Here is a 16,053-nt window from a genome sequence, read left to right as displayed (position 1 = left end):
CCAGAAGCCGACCCCACGCTTGGGTACCAATAATAGATTAAAGAAAGGCTCCCAGGAGAATCCAGTGAGAGAGTGGGGGACGCAGGATGGGAAAGAAGAGAAGCCAAGCAAAGGTACAATTTCAGGTGAAGTCTCAGACCCAGCCTGACGCTACAAGGAGCTCTGGAGTGTGAATTACACGTCGGGGTTTGTTCTGCATCAGAGCAAAGAGCTGGGCGTTTGCACACACTCTCCAAGCACAGGTTGGCTGCCTTGGGCATGGGGAGTCAGAACGCTCTGGTTTCTCCTGGATCTCCCTGTGAAATGCGGTGGCGCCAGTGCGCAGGGGGAATCACCTGAGGTTGCAGGTTCAAGCCGTTAGCAGCAAAGCACAGAGCTGCCAGAAGAGAGGGGGCTGGGGGCATAGATAGTAAAGGGACCTGGGAACTGGGCAAGACACCAGCCACATTCCATGTAACGACCTGTGATTAGAAACCACGCATTCATATTGACACCAGCACTGTGCACACGTGCTGCTCAGTGGCTCTGCCTGCCATGATGCTTCTCCCTCTCTTGGCCTGGGCAACCGCTCTCCATCCTTTGCATCTCAGCTTAAGTGTTGCGTTTTTAACGAATAATTCCCTGACCCACTAGGCTGAGTCCCCCTGTAATACCCTCCCAAGGCACTGACTTCTCTCAGCCTCTGTACCTTGTCATTATTCCCTTGTTTATTGTATCACATCTTGCTTCTCTGCTAGGCTGTGGGCAAGGCCTGGGTCTGTGTTGGTCCCTGCTGAACGCCCATGGCTGAGCCCTGGGTGGGGTTCATGGTAAGAGGTTAGTACATGTCAGGGGGCTGCCTGCTGGCTTGACAAGCCACCGGCTCTGGTCTGCTCCAGCCCTGCCCAAGTGCAGAGGGTGGGCTGGGGAGCTGGTCCTGGACAGTGGCTTCAGTGGGCAGGGCCTGCAGATGTACAGGGCGTGGAGGGAGCCATGGGGACAGGATCTCTGGTGCCAGGGTGGGGTTCAGGCTTGTCAGAAAGATGACGGGGCCCTGAGGGGCCTGGAGGTCTACACAGAGGATGAGATTGCAGGGCAGTGGCCACTGGAAGCTGGAGAGCAGATGTGGCGAACATGAAGGCGTGGAACTTGGAGACATGTCCTTGCGGCAGGTCCTGGTGATCAAACAAGTTGTGTGACGTTGAACAAGTTACCTAAGCTCTTGGCTTCAGCTTTCTCATGAGTAAATGAAGAAATTATGTCATGAAGCTTCAGTAAGAGGTAGAATCTCAGGAAAAATTCATTCTTCCCTTCAGACTCGTATTTGTCAGCATTTGCTGTGTAAAAAGTACTCAAAAATCTCAATAGTTTACAGAAGCAAACATTTCATTTTCCTCTCCTGGGGCTGTTGGTTGAACTAGGCTGGGCTCTCCTGGACTCAGCTGGACCAGGCTGGGCTCCAGGTTTCCAGTCAGATCTGGGTGTGCTCCTCACGCCTTTATTCTTGGCCCATGCTAGAGGGCTGGAGGCTGCCTGGGGCACCTCTTCCCATCAGATCACAGGGGCCCAGGAGGGGCAAGCGGAAACCCACAATGCCCATTAAACCCTGAGAACTGGTGCTTTGACCCACATTGCTTTGGTCAAAGCAAGCAGCATGGCCAAGCCCAACACTGGTGGGATAACGATGTAAGTTCTCTATACTCTAAAGCAGTGATGGTGCTCTAGGTACCATGATGGAGGATATGGCTGCAAAACTCTACAGTAGGGCAGGGCTACTCTGCCGTAGCCCTTCTTCCTCATCATCCAGGCAGCTGTTCCTGTGAGCTCTTGGAGAAAGCGTAGAAACCTTTTCCATAGTTAGCTGACAACCTCTCTGCGATGCTGGGTGTGATTCGGTCTCTAAGCTGTCAGCTGTGATTCTACTGACAAAGGACCCATCCTCTTCCGGGGTCTTCATTGTGGGCCTGAGGTCCCCAGATGAGGGTTCCACTGTTCAGATGCGCAGACCACATGCTGGCAGACAGCACTGTCATCCTCTGCCCCCTTACTCTGGCTGCGGTGACACCAACCTCAGATGATGCATCTCAGAGCTGTCATTTCAATACAAGCCAGAGATGTAGGCGTGTAGTCTTCCAGCCTGCAGCTCCTTTGATGTGAGAGGTTCAAAGCATTTTACAGCTGCTCAAGGCTGCCAGGAGAGTGCAGGACTCACTGCCACTACACAGATATCAGAGAGTGAAAGGCAGAGATTCGGGGCCTTATGATCTCAATCCCTGTGGGGATCCCAGCTCACAGGCGAAAGAAATGAGCAAGCCTGCAGGACCCCTGAGTCTAGGAGTTAACCCAGCGCCCGGGGTTTCCCCATGGGAGAGTGCCGCGGGCGGGATTGCCGGGCCACTGGCTCTGTTGGGTGGGTGGCAGGGTTGGGGGCAACCTGGGGAGGAGTGGCTACAGGAAGCAGGGACTGAGAACTGGGGCGGTGAGTGGTTACGAGCCCAAGGAGGGGGCACGGGTTGAGAAATGGGGGCGTCAGCTCTGAAACTCAGGGAGGGACGTGGATTTAGAAATGAGTGTGGAGACTGGCGGGCGAGCGGAGCCCGTGCCAAGCCGTTCTGGGAAGTCTGCCCAAAACAAGGCAAGAGCAAAGCTGAGGAACCAAGCCTCAGGAAGTGGGGGCTGATTGGAACAAGGTGGATGGGAGACCCCAGCCTGCTGGCTGGGCGCGAGACAGAGCCCATCCCCAACAGTGCCAGGCCCTCCAGACCTGGGCAGAAAGGGGCCAGGGCTGCCCGGTGCAGGCTCGGAGCAGAGATGTCCCGTTGGCTACCGCTGGAGGGGGGAGGGGAGGGCGGGGGCTGTGCCGGCCCGGCACTCAGTTTCTCCTTTTCTTCCTTTAAGCTTCATGCCTCATCCCAGAGATGTCACATCCCTCCCTTCTGCACGGAGGAGACTCAGAACAAGCCTGGTGTTGGCTTTTACCCTCTTCAAAGCCCCAGACAAGTGGCTTTAGGACCCTGTTGTGGGTGGGCAGTGGATGCAGGACTGTGCCCACAGATAGCAAATGCCAGCCTCCCCACTCCCGCCACCACCCATCACCGCACGGAGGGTGCCTGCTGCCACCCAGGATAAGAGCTTCTCCCACACGCCGGCTTTCACACCACCCAAGCCGCCCACTGAGCCGCTAGAGGCTGGAGTCTGCCAGAGGATCCCCAGCCACCTGGTTGCACCCCGAGCTGGCGGCACCCCGTGTCTGGTCCCCGCACTCCCGTCTAGCTAGTCGTGCCACCCACCACCTCCCATCCCCTTCCTCATCTTGAAACGTCCTCCCTGGGTACTGTTCTTCTGACAGCGTCTCTGACCACCAGGCAAGTTGTTCAACCTCCCCGAGACTCAGTTTTCTCATCTATAGGATGGAGCAGTGGCACCCACCTGTGATATTCGAGACACTGTAAATTATTATTTTTTAATATGTATTTACTTATTTGGCTGTGTCGGGTCTTAGTTGCAGCACGCGGGATCTTCGTTGAGGCATGTGGGATCTTTCGTTGCGGCGCGTGGGCTTCTCTCTAGTTGTGGTGCGCAGGCTCTAGAGTCCGTGGACTTAGTTGCCCCGTGGCATGCGGGAGCTTAGTTCCCCGAACAGGGATCAAACCCGTGTCCCCTGCATTGGAAGGCGGATTCTTGACCACTTGACCACCAGGGAAGTCCCGAGAGACTGTAAATTAGACAACATACCTAACACGCCTCGCCCGGTTCCAGTTTCTTCCTTTTGGGGAGTGGGACCCTCACCTGGGAAGGGCCAGGGAGGTTCCAGGAGACCCCTCAGAGGGCCCCCTCCCCTGCCTCTGACACAGGACATACAACAGGGAACTGTGTCCTTGTCACCATGACCTATCTTTCGTCCTGAGTGACTGATACCCAGGATTGTCCACAGTTTCAAAGCAAGACCAAGGAAAGGAGGCCTCAATCCCCCGGACCTGGACCCAGAAAGCTCACCTTCCCCAACCACCATCTCCGCCCTCCACGTACCCCTCTCACAGCTCACAGCCTGTGAGCTCCCAGGAACCTGCAACACCAGGTTTTTACGAGATGTGGCAGCTCCAGTTCCCTGCAGCCTGACTGCCAGGAGGTAGCCCCTTCAAAGGTCCCATGAGTAGCTCTGAGACATCCTGAAAGACCCCTCAGCGTGCCCTCTGCTGGCTGGCCAGCTACGGCACTGCTCAGGGCATCCTTCCCCTCTCCTGCTTGTGCAGGGCTGTGGCAGGCTAGACACTTGAAGCAGCTGTGCGCTGCCCTGTGCACCACGAGAACACCAGGGTTCCTCCCTGCCTGGGGCTCTGCCAGGTGCCAAAGCCTGGCTCCCAGCCTGCGAGGTTCTGCTCCTCCAAAGTCCAGGCTTCAGTCTCCATCTCTCTCTCGTTCTTCCCAGAAGCTAAGCCAAGCCCACGGGTCCTGGGAGAGAAAGAAGCAATGTCAACGTCTACCCCAGCTGCCTGCCCTTCCAGGCTCCCCCCCCCCGTCCTGGTCACACAACAAAACCTGCCGTGCTCATCAGTGGATGGGACCTTTGCAGGAGCCCAGCTCCACTCCCCCACGACCAATTGCCCAGGGCACCTGGATTTCAGCCCCAGCCCGAAAAGTGTGTGTAACTGAAGCAAGTGCTACCCCTCCCCACTGGTCAGTCCCGAGAGCACACCTACCACGTGGCTTGTAGGGCTGTGGCCACTGCCTCACCTCCGTTTGCTCGTGCTGAGTGACTCTGTGATTGTCTTTTTATTTTCCATACATCAGTACTATTATGGTTAATTGAGCATCAAAGATGTTTCCAAGATACAGTTTTTGTACAGAGGCTTCCAGATGTATATAGACCAGAAAAGCTTTTGTGCAATTAAAAAAAAAATCAGACACTTTTAGACAAGGTGGATTTTTTAAAAATTGAAGTATAGTTGATTTACAATACTGTGTTAATTTCAGGTGTACAGCATAGTGATTCAGTGTTTTTGCAAATTATATGCCATTATAGGGTATAATTCTCTGTGCTATATAGTAAGTATATCCTTGTTGCTTATCTTTTTTTTTTTTGCGCTACGCAGGTGTCTCACTGCTGTGGCCTCCCCCTTTGCAGAGCACAGTGTAGCCTCCGGATACACAGGCTCAGCGGCCATGGCTCATGGGCCCAGCCACTCCGTGGCATGTGGGATCTTCCCAGACCGGGGCACGAACCCGTGTCCCCTGCATCGGCAGGTGGACTCTCAACCACTGCGCCACCAGGGAAGCCCCACTTATCTATTTTATAAACAGTGGTTCATATCCCATACCCATACCCCTAATCTGTCCCTCTCCTCTTCCCTCTCCAATTTAGTAACAAGTATGTTTTCTATATCTGCGAGTCTTTTCTGTTTTGTATAAACATTCATTTGTATTATTTTTTAGATTCCACATATAAGTGATAGCATATAGTACTTGTCTTTCTCTGTCTGACTTATTTCACTAAGCATAATATTCTCTAGGTCTAACCACATTGCTGCGAATGGCATTATTTCATTCCTTTTTATGGCTGATATTCCATTATATATGTATACTACATCTTACTAATCCAGTCGTCTGTTGATGGGCACTTAGGTTGCTTTCACATTTTGGCTATTGTAAATAGTGCTGCTGTGAACATTGGGGTGCATGTATCTTTTTGAATTAATATTTTCATTTTTTTCAGATATATACCCAGGAATGGAATTGCTGGATCATATTGTAGTTCTATTTTTAGTTTTTTAAGGAACCTCCACACTGTTTTCCATTGTGGCTACACCAATTTACATTTCCACCAACAATGTATAGGAATTCCTTTTTCTTCACATCCTCACCAACATTTGTTATTTGTAGAGTTTTTGAGGATAGCCATTCTGAGAGGTGTAAGGTGATACTTCATTGTGATTTTGATTTACATTTCTCTAATAATTAGCAATGTTGAGCATCTTTCCATGTGTCTGTTAGCCGTCTGTGTGTCTTCTTTGGAAAAATGTCTTTCGCAATCTGCCCTTTTTTTATTGGATTTTATTTTTATTGAGTTGTATGTCCTATTTGTACATCGAATATTAACCCCTTGTCGGTCACATCATTTGCAAATATTTTCTCCCCTTCTGTAGGTTGTCTTTTCGTTTTGTTGATGGATTCCTTTGTTGTTCAAAAGCTTTTAAGTTTAATTAGGTCCCATTTGTTTATCTTTGCTTGTATTTCCTTTTCCTTAGGAGACTGATCCAAGAAAATATTGCTACAATTTATGTCAAAGAGCGTTCCACCTATGTTCTCTTCTAGGAGTTTTATGGTTTCATGTCTTACATTAGGGTCTTTAAACCATTTTGAGTTTATTTTTGTATATGGTATGAGGGATTGTTCTAATCTCATTATTTTATGTGTGTCTGTCCAGTTTTCCCAACACTATTTGTTGAAAGAGACTGTCTTTTCTCCATTGTATATTCTTGCCTCTTTTGTCATAGATTAATTGATCGTAGGTACGTGGGTTTATTTCTGGGTTCTCTATTCTGTTCCATTGATCTGTGTTTCTGTTTTTGTGCCAATACCACACTGTTTTGATCACTGGAGTTTTGTAGTATAGTCTGAAATCGGGGAGGGTTATACCTCCAGCTTTGTTCTTTTTCCTCAGGACAGCTTTGGCAATTTGTGCTCTTTTGCAGTTCCATATATATTTTCAGATTATTTGTTCTAGTTCTGTGAAAAATCTCCTGGGTATTTTGATAGGGATTGGACAAGATGACTTTTAAACCCCTCCCTCTTTGGGTGTGTGTGTGTGGTTTTTGGTTTTTTTGTTTGTTTTTTATTTTATTTTTTATACAGCAGGTTCTTATTAGTTACCTATTTTATACATATTAGTGTATATATGTCAATCCCAATCTCCCAATTCATCACACCACCACCCCTGCCCACCGCTTTCCCCCATTGCTGTCCATACATTTTTTCTCTACATCTGTGTCTCTGTTTCTGCCCTGAAAACCAGTTCATCGTTACCATTTTTCTAGATTCCACATATATGCGTTAATATAAAATATTTGTTTTTCTCTTTCTGACTTACTTCACTCTGTATGACAGTCTCTAGGTCCATCCACATCTCTACAAATGACCCAATTTCTTTCCTTTTTATGGCTGAGTAATATTCCATTGTATATATGTACCACATCTTCTTTATCCATTCGTTTGTTGATGGACATTTAGGTTCCTTCCATGACCTTGCTATTGTAAATAGTGCTGCAATGTATATTGGGTTGCATGTGTCTTTTTGAATTATGGTTTCTCTGGGTATATGCCCAGTAGTGGGATTGCTGGGTCATATGGTAATTCTATTTTTAGTTTTTTAAGGAACTTCCATACTGTTCTCCATAGTGGCTGTATCAATTTACATTCCCACCAACAGTGCAAGAGGGTTCCCTTTCTCCACACCCCCTCCAGCACTTGTTGTTTGTAGATTTTCTGATGATGCCCATTCTAACCAGTGTGAGGTGATACCTCATTGTAGTTTTGGTTTGAACTTCCCTAATAATTAGTGATGTTGAGCAGCTTTTCATGTGCCTCTTGGCCATCTGTATGTCTTCTTTGGAAAAATGTCTATTTAGGTCTTCTGCCCATTTTATGATTGGATTGTTTATTTTTTTTAATATTGAGCTGCATGAGCTGTTTATATATTTTGGAGATTAATCCTTTGTCCGTTGATTCATTTGCAAATATTTTCTCCCATTCTGAGGGTTGTCTTTTCTTCTTATTTATGGTTCCCTTTGCTGTGCAAAAGGTTTGAAGTTTCATTAGGTCCCATTTGTTTATTTTTGTTTTTATTTCCATTACTCTAGGAGGTGGATCAAAAAAGATCTTGCTGTGATTTATGTCAAAGAGTGTTCTTCCTATGTTTTCCTCTGAGAGTTGTATAGTGTCCAGTCTTACATTTAGGTCTCGAATCCATTTTGAGTTTAGTTTTCTGTATGGTGATAGGGACTGTTCTAATTTCATTCTTTTACATGTAGCTGTCCAGTTTTCCCAGCACCACTTATTGAAGAGACTGTCTTTTCTCAATTGTATATCCTTGTCTCCTTTGTCATAGATTAGTTGACCATAGGTTCATGGGTTGATCTGTGGGCTTTCTATCCTGTTCCATTGATCTATATTTCTGTTTTTGTGCCAGTACCATATTGTCTTGATTACTGTAGCTTTGTAGTATAGTCTGAAGTCAGGAAGTCTGATTCCTCCAGCTCCATTTTTTTCCCTCAAGACTACTTTGGCTCTTCGGGGTCTTTTGTGTCTCCTTACAAATTTTAAGTTTTTTTTTTTTCTAGTCCTGTAAAATTGCCATTGGTAATTTGTTAGGGATTGCATTGAATCTGTAGATTGCTTTGGGTAGTTAGTCATTTTCACAATATTGATTATTCCAATCCAAAAATGTGGTATATCTCTCCATCTGTTTGTGTCATCTCTGATTTCTTTCATCAATGTCTTATAGTTTTCTGAGTACAGGTCTTTTACCTCCTTAGGTAGGTTTATTCCTAGGTATTTTATTCTTTTTGTTGCAGTGGTGAATGAGATTGTTTCCTTAATTTCTCTTTCTGATCTTTCATTGCTAGCGTATAGGAATGCAAGATATTTCGGTGTGTTAATTTTGTATCCTGCAACTTTACCAGATTCATTGATTAGCTCTAGTAGCTTTTTGGTGGCATCTTTAGGATTCTCTATGTACAGTATCATGTCATCTGCAAACAGTGACAGTTTTACTTCTTTTCCGATTTGTATTCCTCTTATTTCTTTTTCTTCTCTGATTGCCTTGCGTGGCTATGACTTCCAAAACTATGGTGAATAATTATGGTGAGAGTGGACATCCTTGTCTTGTTCCTGATCTTAAAGGAAATGCTTTCAGTTTTTCACCATTGAGAATGATGTTTGCTGTGGGTTTGCTCTATATGGCTTTTATTACGTTGAGGCAGTTTCCCTCTATACCCACTTTCTGGAGAGTTCTTATCATAAATGGGTGTTGAAGTTTGTCAAAAGCTTTTTCTGCATCTATTGAGATGACCATATGGTTCTTATCCTTCAATTTGTTAATATGGTGTATCACATTGATTGGTTTGCCTATATTGAAGAATACTTGCAACCCTGGGATAAATCCCACTTGATCATTGTGTATAACCCTTTTAATGTGTTCTTGGATTCTGTTTGCTAGTATTTTGTTGAGGACTTTTGCATCTATATTCATCAGTGATATTGGTCTGTAATTTTCTTTTTTTGTAGTATCTTTTCCAGGTGGAATGGTGGCCTCGTAGAATGAGTTTGGGAGTATTCCTTCCTCTACAATTTTTTGGAAGAGTTTGAGAAGGATGTGTGTTAGCTCTTCTCTGAATGTTTGATAAAATTCACCTGTGAAGCCATCCGGTCCTTTTCTTTGTTGGAAGATTTTAAATCACCGTTTCAATTTCATTACTTGTGATTGCTCTGTTCATATTTTCAATTTCTTCCTGGTTCAGTCTTGGAAGCTTATACCTTTCTAAGAATTTGTCCATTTCTTCCAGGTTGTCCATTTTATTGGCATAGAGTTGCTTGTAGTAGTCTCTTAGGATGCTTTGTATTTCTGCGGTGTACATTGTAACTTCTTTTTCATTTCTAATTCTGTTGATTTGAGTCTTCTCCTTCTTTTTTTCTTGATGAGTCTGACTAAAGGTTTATCAATTTCTTTTATCTTCTCAAAGAACCACCTTCTAGTTTTATTGATCTTTGCTATTGTTTTCTTTGTTTCTGTTTCATTTATTTCTGCTCTGATCTTTATGATTTCTTTCCTTCTCCTAACTTTGGATTTTGTTTGTTCTTCTTTCTCTAGTTCCTTTAGGTGAAGGTTAGATTGTTTATTTGAGATTTTTCTTGTTTCTTGAGGCAGGCTTGTATTGCTATAAACTTCCCTCTTAGAACTGCTTTTTCTGCATCCCATAGGTTATGGACCATCGTGTTTTTGTTGTCATCTGTTTCTAGGCATTTTTTTATTTCCTCTTTGATTTCTTCAGTGATTTCTTGCTTATTTAGTAACATATTGTTTAGCCTCCTTGGTTTGTGTTTTTTACGTTTTTTTTTCCCTGTAATTCATTTCTAATCTCATAACGTTGTGGTCAGAAAAGATGCTTGATATGATTTCAATTTTCTTAAATTTACCGAGGCTTGAGTTGTGACCCAAGATGTGATCTATCCTGGAGAATGTTCTGTGTGCACTTGTGAAGAAAGTGTAATCTGCTGTTTTTGGGTGGAATGTCCTATAAGTATCAATTAAATCTATCTGGTCTATTGTGTCATTTAAAGCTTGTGTTTCCTTATTAAATTTCCGTCTGGATGATCTGTCCATTGGTGTAAATGAGGAGTTAAAGTCCCTCACTATTATTGTGTTACTGTCAATTTTCTCTTTTATAGCTGTTAGCATTTGCCTTATGTATTGAGGTGCTCCTATGTTGGGTGCATATATATTTATAATTGTTATATCTTCTTCTTGGATTGATCCCTTGACCATTATGTAGTATCCTTCCTTGTCTCTTATAACATTCTTTGTTTTAAAGTCTATTTTATCTGATATGAGTATTGATACTCCAGCTTTCTTTTGATTTCTATTTGCATGGAAAATCTTTTTCCATCCCCTTACTTTCAGTCTGTATGTGTCCCTAGGTCTGAAGTGGGTCTCTTGTAGACAGCATATAGATGGATCTTGTTTTTGTATCCATTTAGCAAGCCTGTGTCTTTTGGTTGGAGCATTTAATCCATTCACATTTAAGGGAATTATTGATATGTATGTTCCTATTACCATTTTCTTAACTGTTTTGGGTTTGTTTTTGTAGGTCCTTTTCTTCTCTTGTGTTTCCCACTTAGAGAAGTTCCTTTAGCATTTGTTGTAGAGCTGGTTTGGTGATACTAAATTCTCTTAGCTTTTGCTTGTCTGTAAAGCTGTTGATTTCTCCATCGAATCTGAAGGAGATCCTTGCCGGGTAGAGTAATCTTGGTTGTAGGTTCTTCCCTTTCATCACTTTAAATATATCGTGCCACTCCCTTCTGGCTTTTAGAGTTTCTACAGAGAATTCAGCAGTTAACCTTATGGAAGTTCCTTTGTATGTTATTTGTCGTTTTTCCCTTGTTGCTCTTAATAATTTTTCTTTCTCTTTAATTTTTGTCAATTTGATTACTACGTGTCTCGATGTGTTTCTCCTTGGGTTTATCCTGCCTGGGACTCTCTGCATTTCCTGGACTTGGGTGGCTGTTTCCTTTCCCATGTTGGGGAAGTTTTCGACCATAATCTCTTCAAATATTTTCTCCGGTCCTTTCTCTCTCTCTTCCCCTTCTGGGACCCCTCTAATGCGAATGTTGGTATGCCTAATGTTGTCCCAGTGGTCTTTTAGACTGTCTTCATTTCTTTTCATTATTCTGTTCTGCGCCAGTGAGTTCCACCATTCTGTCTTCCAGGTCACTTATCCGTTCTTCTGCCTCAGTTATTCTGCTGTTGATTCCTTCTGTTGTATTTTTCATTTCAGTTTTTGTATTGTTCATCTCTACTTGTTTGTTCTTTAATTCTTCTAGGTCTTTGTTAAACATTTCTTGCATCTTCTCGATCTTTGCCTTCATTCTTTTTCCGAGGTCCCGGATCATCTTCACTATCATTGTTCTGAATTCTTTTTCTGGAAGGTTGCCTATCTTCACTTCATTTAGTTGTTTTTCTGGGGTTTTATCTTGTTCCTTCATCTGGTACATAGTCCTCTGCCTTTTCATCTTGTCTATCTTTCTGTGAATGTGGTTTTTGTTCCACAGGCTGCAGGATTGTAGTTCTTCTTGCTTCTGCTGTCTGCCCTCTGGTGGATGAGGCTGTCTAAGAGGCTTCTGCAAGCTCCCTGATGGGAGGAACTGGTTGTGGGTAGAGCTGGGTGTTGCTCTGGTGGGAAGAGCTCAGTAAAACGTTAATCCACTTGTCTGCTGATGGGTGAGGCTGAGTTCCCTCCCTGTTGGTTGTTTGGCCTGAGGCGACCCAGCACTGGAACCTACAGGCTCTTTGGTGGGGCTAATGGCAGACTCCAGGAGGGCACATGCCAAGGAGTACTTCCCAGAACTTCTGCTGCCAATGTCCTTGTCCCCACAGTGAACTGCAGCCGCCCCCTGCCTCTGCAGGAGGCCCTCCAACACTAGCAGATAGGTCTGGTTCAGTCTCCCCTGGGGTCACTGCTCCTTCCCCCTGGGTCCTGATGCGCACACTAGTTTGTGTGTGTCCTCCAAGAGTGGGGTCTTTGTTTTCCCCAGTGCTGTCAAAGTCCTGCAATCAAATCCTGCTAGCCTTCCAAGTCTGATTCTCTGGGAATTCCTCCTTCTGTTTCTGGACCCCCAGGTTGGGATGCCTGACGTGGGGCTCAGAACCTTCACTCCAGTGGGTGGACTTCTGTGGTATAAGTGTTCTCCAGTTTGTGAGTCACCCCCCCAGCAGTTATGGGATTTGATTTTATTGTGATTGCGCCCCTCCTATCATCCCATTGTGGCTTCTCCTTTGTCTTTGAATGTGGGGTATCATTTTTGGTGAGTTCCAGTGTCTTCCTGTCAATGATTGTTCAGCAGTTAGTTGTGATTCCGGTGCTCTCGCAAGAAGGAGTGAGCGCACGTCCTTCTACTCCGCCATCTTGAACCCTGTTCCTGTGTGTGTGTTCTTGTGTGCATATTAATTTAATGAGCTAGGTTACACAAGCTAATTTTTGTAAAAAAAACTTTTTATTATAGTGTATAGCTCAAAAGAGTTATTGGATATAACCACTCTCGTGTTTAAGATATAGATCATTTCCACCCTGATTGTCTCCTTCACTTTTTATTTTAAAAATAACTTCAAACTTACAGAAATATTTCAAGAACAGTACAAAAATTTCCTGTATTCCCTTCATTCACTTTCCCCAATCAACATTTTAGCATAATAAGTTTCTCATTCTCTTGGTCTCATATTATTATTATTTTTTTAATTATTGGAGCATAAGTTGCTGACAGTGCCCCATTATTCCTAAATATTTCAGTATGTTTTCCCTAAATGATAATACTCTCTCTTACATAACCTCAGTTCAACCATCAAAATCAGGAAATTAACCTAGATAAAATACTATTATCTAATCTTCAGACCCCATTCAAATTTCCCCAGTTGTCTTAATAATGCCCTTTATAGCAATATGTAGATATTATTTAAATATTTATATTAAAAATAAATATTTGTTTATATATGTTTTTCATATATTTTACATATTTACAAGTATATAAGATATATATATATACTTATATATAATATATGTAAAACTCATATGTAAACAAATATTTATTTATTTATACCGTCCCCTCTGGACCAAAGTTCAATCCAGGATCACATGTTGCATGTAATTATCACATCCATTTAGTGCCCATTAGAGGCACAGTTCCTTGTCTTTCATGACCTTGGCATTTTTGCAGAGAATAGGCTAGTAATGTTGCAGACTGTCCCTCAGTGTGGGGTTTTTAGATGTTTCCATGCAACTGAGTCCAGGTGCTGCATTTTGGTGGGTGCATCACAGAAGCGCTGCTGTGTCCTCTGTGTACCCATCCCAGGAAGGCACCATGTCACTTTGTCCCATTACTGGTAAAGTTAACTTGGTTAAGGTGGGGTCTGCCAGGTTTTCTCATTGTAAAGTTACTCTTTTCCCCTTTAAAAGGATTAACTCTTTTGTGGGAAGACACTTTGAGGCAGTCGAGAGGGCCTGTTCCTCCTCAGATGCTCACCCGCTAGTTTTAGCGCCTTTGGCATATGTTGGTTCTTTCCTGAATCAGCTATTACTATGAAGCTTGCCAAACGGTGACTATTTCCATCATTCCTGTGACAGTTACTAATTGGCATCTAATGTGAGAAAGAGCTTTCCCTTCTCATTTATTTATATGGGTATAGACTCATGAATTCTTATTTTATTCAATGAATTATAATTATTTTTATTATTCATTTTGATGCTCAAATTGTGCCAGATGGTCCTTTCAACTGTCCCTTCAGTTGTCTGCTGACTCCTGTACCCTTTTGACAAATCTTCATCATTTTGTGAACATTTCCTTACTTTCTGGGGCAACAGATGTTCCAGGCCCACATATACCTTTCCTGCCCCAGCCCTAGATTCAGCCCGGCCCTCTCTCCAAGGAGTCTGGTTCTTTTTGTTGGAGGGTGGTATTTAGGTGGGTTCATGGCCACTGGGATGTTGTTGCTTCTGGATCCTCTCAGAAGACAGGGCCGGGAAATGTGTGTGGACACACACACGCACTCACACCTGCATCAGTATTTACCTGTGTATAGTAAAAAAACCCTGAGTTCACAATGAAGCTTCCCCTTCCAGCTGAACACTACAGACAGAGTTCATTCTAACCTAACTCCCTTCTCTGGCAGTGAGAGATCCGCCCCCGTTTCTCCATATATTTCATTTGCTCGTTTCCTGCTCTGCTGCCCCTGGGCCTCTGGCCAGGCCGGCTTCTAAGGCTCCGATCACTTCCCTGCCCCAGCTACTTCCTCTGCCCCCGACCACTTCCTTGGCCCCAGCCCCAAAGCCCCACTGGCTCTGGCCACTTCAAAGGAAGTGCAAGGAAAGAAAGAAAAATGATACGTGTCTTAAAGAAAAAAGGAGAAGGGAAGGGAAAAAGGAAGAGCTGATCGGATTTTAAGGAGACACATCCTGGGGTCCATTCCAGGTCATATGGCTGAAGAGGGATTTCTGGATCTGAAGCTTTTCTCCAGGGCTCTTCCCCAACCTGCCTGCGCACCCCGCTTTCCCATCTCATCAAATGGCAGCGACATCAGCCACGTTGGAGTCTGTGATTCTTAGGAAGAGGTTTGGGGGAGAGGAGGTGCTTAAAGGTTCAGACCAGGCTTGAGGGCAGAAGAAAGACCAAGGAAAGCAGCTCAGGGGCTGGCAGAGGTGCGGGAGGGCAGAGGCAGGGCGGGAGGAGGTAGCTTCCAGACCGTGCGAGGTGGCCAGGCCTGGGCGGGGAGTCCTGCCCCTGCTGAGCTGATGTCTGAGTGGAGGAAATGCTGCTGGGGGCGGGGATTGGGCCTGGACAGCCAAGTTCCACATTACCCCTCGCTCTGCTCCATCAGTGCAGCTGCCTCTGGACGTGTGGGAGCCCCAGGGCTGGGGACTCCTGGGCTTGGGCTGAAGCCCGCCACTGCCTCTGAGGCCTCCGACACCCTTCCAGCCTCCACGGGCCCAGGGTCTCCCCACTGGGAAAACAGAAACAGTAATGACACCAGCGCCTCCCACCCCGCCATTCTCGTCACAGCAGACAAATGGTATTGTCTCCCTGCTTCAGATCTTTCTAGTGACTTTCCCACCGACTTCAAAGAAACGCTTTGCTAGAGTTGGGATAATAAGCACACTGCCCCACCACCACTTCTGCACACTTTCCCATTATTGGTAAAATTTCCACAATGCTTGTATATACTTTTCGTTTTAAAACGAAGCCTGGCAGAGCCTGAGGAGAAGGTGCCGGGCAGCAGCGTCTTCCTGGAGCCCCCTTGCTGGCTTCCTCCCAGGGGCCTCGCCTTCTTTCAGTTCCCCATTTAGTGACAGCAGACAGCACTGAAGTTAAAATTACCCTCTGGGAAAGTTCGGCCTGTGGGGTGCTCCGCCTTCCCCCGGAGGGTGTCTGAAAGTCAGAGTCCAGGAACTAGTTCTGGAAACACCACATTTCTCAGAGGCCGCAGCCCTGAGCTTCCAACAGTCTGGACATCAGCTGTCCTTTGTTTTAAAGACCCTAGTGGTCTGGGGCCTTGTGGGGGGGCAGCCCTGTCCCCTTGGTCCGCACTTTCCCAGGAGTACTGTACCTGGACGAGCACAGGGGCCAAGCCGTAGAGTGAAGGGGTCTCTCCCTGCAGAGTCCAGTTCAGCAGCGCACATCGCAGTGTGGGAAGCTACAGCCTTTCAACTGTGAAGTCCCTTTTAGGCACTGCACACGTGTCTCAAAACAGGGGTAAGGCCTGTCACTAGCCGCGCAAGGCACCTGGGGGACTACGTGAGGCTGAACCTAGCAGGG

The 16,053-nt window shown here is 45.3% G+C and overlaps 1 protein-coding gene across 2 annotated transcripts in view; it reads left to right on the top strand.

Moving 5' to 3' along the window:
* The window catches only part of INPP5D (inositol polyphosphate-5-phosphatase D), a 132,276-nt gene that overhangs the window by 42,875 nt on the left and 73,348 nt on the right, over window positions 1-16,053 (top strand). The window lies entirely within an intron of this gene.

The sequence above is a fragment of the Tursiops truncatus genome, chromosome 7 (genome assembly GCF_011762595.2).
Source record: "Tursiops truncatus isolate mTurTru1 chromosome 7, mTurTru1.mat.Y, whole genome shotgun sequence".
NCBI lineage: Eukaryota > Metazoa > Chordata > Mammalia > Artiodactyla > Delphinidae > Tursiops > Tursiops truncatus.
Note: the sequence above shows the minus strand (reverse complement) of the source record. Positions and strands in the feature narration are given on the sequence as shown.